The following is a 6,193-nucleotide window of genomic DNA, read 5'->3' on the forward strand; positions in this document are numbered from 1 at the left end:
ATCTCGCTCCTCGGAGCCTAATGAATAAATACTTGAGTCGTAGAGTTATGTTGTGATGCCATGTTGTATTTACACATATCGAGCATATTGTGTGTGTGATTGAAATGCTTGGTATGTGTGGGATCCGACAACCTAGTTGTTTATCCTTGGTAGCCTCTCTTATGGGGAAATGTAGTCTTGTGCTTCCATGAGCCATAGTAGTCCGCTACAGCCAGGTTCACCGGAGTCCTGCTATCCCAGCACTACTGCTGTGGAGCACTTGACTGGCCGGCATGTGATTCACTTGGTTCCTGCGTCTGTCCCTTCGGGGAAGTGTCACGCGGTGACATCCGGAGTCCTCCCTAGCCTGCTACAGCCTGGGTTCCTGGAGTCCAGTTAGCCCAGTTCTACAGCCCGGATTCACACGCTGCTGACCGACATGCTCGATGTTGATTCATGTATGCCTGTACCTGTAATGTTAGTGCCACTTTGGGTTCACAACTAGTCATGTCGGCCCGGGTTCTTTGTCATATCGATGCTAGCGACACTATCATATACGTGAGCCAAAACGCGCAAACGGTCCCGGGCCATGGTAAGGAGACACCCGTGGGAATACCATGCGTGAGGCCGCAAAGTGATATGAGGTGTTACAAGCTAGATCGGTGTGACTTAGAATCGGGGTCCTGACAGCTTGGGTATCAGACCCTGACTGCCTGTAGGATTACCAGGCCAAGGTGGTCGAAGTCGTGTCTAGAAATGCTTTAGTTATGTAAGGGAATTGATTGTGGAAGGGAACGTAAGGCTCTATTTACTCCTTATCCTCATGACCTTCTGATCTGAGTCATCTTATCTTTTTTACGGGGTTAAGAACTAGGCTTCTCTTATATCTCTAAGGATGACATGTTACTAAACCGTAATTGCCTACGATTGTTGAGTTCAAGCCTCAGTTTAGTTCCTACTACTACTTCCATATGTTCATAGCTGGCCTCAGATCCTTGATATTGTGATGTTGAGTGGTTATGCCACCATTTTGCAGGATGTCTCAAATCATTTTGAGCATTTACAGCCGTTATCCTGTCCGAGTCATCCCAGGTTTCTAAACAGTCTGATGCATTTGCAAATCTCTTTATCTCGTTTCCGATGTCCTTTTGTGCTAGATTAAGCACACTAATCGGTCTGTTGAGGTACTCCATTGCCTTGACATATATGTTGGAGCTAGTATTATGACCCTAGGCATTCTAGCGAACCACTCACTAATCTAGTAATGCTTTATATCCCCCGTGTGAAAATTCTGGCCACCTTTCTTGAAAGCATCCCGCGATGCTACTTAGTAGTAGGTATTCTACTCCTGGGTTTCTGAACCCGAGATTCACCCTACTTACTTCATGTTGATAGTGTTGCTAGTTCCTTTAAGATATTAGTAACCTTTGCGATAGTCCTCGAGGTCCGTGGTATTTCCTTCTTCCAAATACCATGAACCATTAAGGCAGAAGTTTTTGAACCAAAAGATCACCATTAGAGTACTCCTGAGGAGTTCTCCATCCATAATTGTGATTCTGCCAATTCTACCTTTCTGCATGGGTTATCCGAAAGAAATATGTTGAACTCGTTTGACATACTAATCTATGCATCCACAACTCAGAAAGTTATATGTTCCTTTGAGTTGTCCCCCTTTAGTTATATTCCGACCTTCATCTATCAATTCATAGTCAGGAGTAGTCGTGCACTCGTGTTATCGATGTCTATTACTCTTGTGGTTCGTCAAGCCATTCTATTCCAGAATGACTAGGAGAAAAGCAAACTCCAGTACCTCATACATATCCAGGATTGGGTCAAAGCAGTTGTAATCCGCAAATCAAATGCCAATCTAGTTTTTGATTCTGTTCTACCATGGAGTATTACCATCTTTATATCAAGAATGTCATGGAAATTGCACATCATCCTATGAACTCTTGATATAGTGATACTTCTTGCCATCATTATTCATTCCTTGGTCCCCATGTTATTGTAACCGGAACGTCGACAATTGAATTGTGATGTGTGAAATCAATACTCCTAGCAACCATGTTGCTTGGTAGTTAATGGACAACAATCTCATTGTTAGCGTGTTGGTTATTCAATCATCATCCTGGGATTGATCGTGTTACCTAGTCCATTTTTCCTGGTGCACTCTTCGGTCAACGAGTTAGGATTGTATCAATCCCTCGCTCTTCCTGATCATATCGTCTTGCCCTAAAAAGCAAGATTGTTCTCGAGGTCAGTAACATATCGGTGGTTCGTGATTTTCCGGATATCTTCACGGAAGTATCACTAGGTCGTCCCCTAACTGATATGTGGAGTTCGTGATCAAGTTGGTTTATTGTAAACTAGCCATTCTCCAAGAATCTGTGTTGGATACCCCCGCGCTAGTTGGTTAAGCTAAACAATAACTTGGAGAGTTGGAAGATAAAAGCTTGTCTGACTTAGTTCATCTCTAAGGGATATCCTTGTGTTTGTGTGTGTGTTAATTGAAGAAAGACGACATCTTCATCAATTGGTCCTCGTGATATGTTATTCGATCTATTGTCTTGTCCAAACTTTGATTTGAGTGTGGGCTATCCTCAAATCAAATCAGAACCGACGATGTTCGTAATGTTGTCTTACTCGCGGTTGTCGAGCATACACCATTATATCTTTTGGGTCTGACCAATGCTATTACTTTGTTCACATAGTTATGGAATTCCATCTATATGGAAATCTTGATATATTGTTGTTGAGCCCATTGACGACATTTTCATCATCTCCATGATTCATGTTGAACATCCAGCTAGTGTTGGAAACTTCTAAAAAGCATTATCTTCATGTCCCGCTCATGAAGCATATGTTGGATGAAAGAAGTGACTTTCTTTGATTCACACGCATTTGGTGCAAGTTGCCATCGTGAGTTCGAGAAAGATTGTTTTTGTTTCCTCTAGTACCATCCCAAGTCAGTCACGCAGGTGCGAAGTATGTTATGGTTTGACAGGCTCGCTACCTCCATTCCATATGTATCTCCTAGTACACAAAGCCACTAATTGATTTGTTCAAGGATAAGAAGTTCAACTGCTATTCCCTAAGGGCCCAGACGGACATGCACAACACTTCGTTAGTTCAATGATGGTTCTAATCTGAACCCGGTAGTGTTTTATTGTAAGACTACTGTGATCATGCTTGTCTTGGACAGTGTGTTCATAGGTTTGTAGCAAAACCAGCTCATGTTTTGGAGCTTGCTATCGTAGTTCATTTCCCGAGAATCTTGCAACGCCATCTCATCGACTTGTGTTGCAAACTTTCTTTTCAGACATGCTGAGTCTGAAGTATCCTATCACCAATTGGATCTGAATCTCAGGCATATATGATGGTTGGAACATTCCCAATAGTTGCATTTTGTTCCCAGCATGCACCGCCATTGTGCCAATTCCCCATGGGCTTCCCTTCTTGGTAGTTGCTGTCCAATATCATCTTCAAAAGTGGACTTACCATGAGTCCCATCCATTTCCGATGATAAGCAAAAATCATCCATTGTGTTGTCTTCAACAAGCTAGTCCACATCATCCATTCTAGTCCGGGTATGCCATTCCTCTGAACTTCACCAAATGATTGTTGGTGAATTGCCTTAGGCTGGTATAGAGAGTTTCAATGATCTCCGTATCAAAAGTAATTATTTTGCCACTTAAGGGAATAACTCTATGAGTCATCTCCCCAAAGATGTCTTGTTATGGTATCATGGGCAACTTAACTCCTCGCTACCTTTAAACCCCCTCACCATCTATTTAAGCGCGGAATGGTTTCCTACCAAATCAAGCCACCACCTTCTATTTCCTAGCACCCATATGAGTGTCTCGTGTCTTAGCTCAAGAGATATTCCTACGTCTCATTCCGTGAGTTGATCCTGAGTTGTTCAATCTTCGAGAAGATCGATCCTTCTAGAGTTTCCCTTTCTCCTTCGTGTCGTGTTGGACAAAGATCTCGAAGGCCAAGACGTCAAGATCATGTGGTAGAACGAATCAACATCTTTGATGAGGGCACTTGGATCATGAAGATCGTGCTAGCTTTGTATCCCCTCTGTCTTCTTACCTCACGTCTTGAATCTTGGGTCGAGATTCTTGTTTATTGGGGGTGAGCTGTCACATCCCTAGCTTATGGTACTACCTGGTGTTTTGCATCTTGTTGCATCATGTTTAAATTCTGTTTAAGCTGAAATGGGGATGTTCAAACCCTAGCACCAAATGGAACTCAACTAGGTTCAATCCAAAATCTTTTTCAAAGAACCCAAAATGCCCTTTGAAAATGTTCATGATTTCTAATAAAGGTGAAAACCTCTGCCAAAAATGATGAATATATTTCTAGGACATTCTGGATCTTTGAATTAACTCATATCATATTTGAATTGGAGCATTTAAATCCTATAAATACTTTTAAATGCTCTAATAATTCTGAAACTAGTTTTGGGTTGTTGGAAATAATCCAAACACTGCCCACTATTATTTTCAGGATTTTACAAAATGGATTAGTATTTTTACTAATTCAAAACAGAATAAAAGAAAATAGAGAACAAAAAGAGAAGATGGAGAGGGAACTAACCTGGGCCACCTACCTGTGTTACCTACAGGCCTAGCCCACCTGGCCGGCCCTCCGCGATGCCACGCACTCCATCTCGACCCCCTCGCTCTCTCCCTAGACCCCCTCCCCCTCCTCTGCTCTCTCCCGCAGCACCACCGAGCGGAGCTCGCCGCTGCGCTCGCTGCCACCGCGGCCACAGCCATCCCCGAACCACTCCGACACAACCCTGAGCTCCGAAACGATGTCGTAGTCCTCCCCGACGAGCCACACTATGCCGGTTGCCCTGGAGCGCCATCACCGACACCATCTTGGTCCTCTGCACCGATGGCCTCCGTTCACCGATTCATCGTCACCAAGCTGTCCCCGAGCATGCTGGGATCACCAACGACCTCGCCGTGAGCTCCTCTACCGAACCCCCCTTCCCCGTGCTCGATAACCTAGCATAGCCACCATCTCTGTCGATGCCAAGACCTCACCAGCGCTGGTCATGTCACCGCCGTCGTTTTAGCTCGCCTCCGTCCAAGATGAGCACGTCACCACGCTCAGGAAGCGACCAGGAGCCTAACGCACATGCTAACTTGCCCTCCCGTGCCTCACGGCACCAACCCCGCACTCACCCGAACTCCGGCGCCGCCGCGAGCTCACTTCTGGCGAGCTCTGACCACCCCGTGACCTCCCACCTGCTCCGTTGGATGCGTGGGCGCACGGGCTCCCGTGGCCTCCCGATGTGTTTCCGCCGTGGCCAGAGGTCACCGGCGACAAACTCCGGCGGGCTGACGTGTCCGGCTTAATTAGCCACTAACCACCCAGTTCATTTTAACACTAGACACTGACATGTGGGCCCTGCCACTGACAGACTTAGTTTAGGATTAATGTAATATCAAATAACCGTGTTTAACCTCCTGTGTCACTGACGTGCGGGTCCCAGCCGTCAGGTTTGACTTGGACCCTCTCCGTTGACCTGCTGACGTCACACCTACGTCATGCTGACGTAGTAAGTCATTTTTTGGATTTAAAATAATCCAGAAAATTCCAGAAAATGTCTAAAACTTCTAAAAATTGTAGAAAATAATCTATAGCTCAGAATGAAATAATTTATATATGAAAAATGATCAGAAAAATTCAATCTATCCATCTGTACCATTTTCATGCATGTTTGAACAACTTAACCTCACTGTCTAGTCCAAAACATGATAATGCACTATTTGAATTCATAGTTTGAATTTGAATTTGAACCTTGAGTTCAAATCAACCCAAACCTTTATGTTACTAGTTGCATTAGCTCAAATCACAACATATTTTCATGTCATGATCATGCATCATATTGTGCATTGCATTGATTGTGCTCTTCCTTGTTTGCCGGTAATTGTCCCCTCTCGGTAGACGCTGCTCTAACACTGTGATCATTGACACTGATGAAGACTCACTGTTATCTTCAGAAGTGCCAAGCAAGCAAAACCCCCTTGTTCATTCCGATACAATCCCACTCTCTCGCTCCTGCTCTCTTTTACTGCATTCGGACAACAATGTTTCAACTGTTACATGCTGCGGTAGCTGAACCCCTTTCCTCTACATGACTTGTCATTGCCACAGTAAATAGATGAAACCCACTAGCATGAGTAGGAGTTGTTTG

The sequence above is a fragment of the Triticum aestivum genome, chromosome 4A (genome assembly GCF_018294505.1).
Source record: "Triticum aestivum cultivar Chinese Spring chromosome 4A, IWGSC CS RefSeq v2.1, whole genome shotgun sequence".
Taxonomy (NCBI): Eukaryota; Viridiplantae; Streptophyta; class Magnoliopsida; order Poales; family Poaceae; genus Triticum; species Triticum aestivum.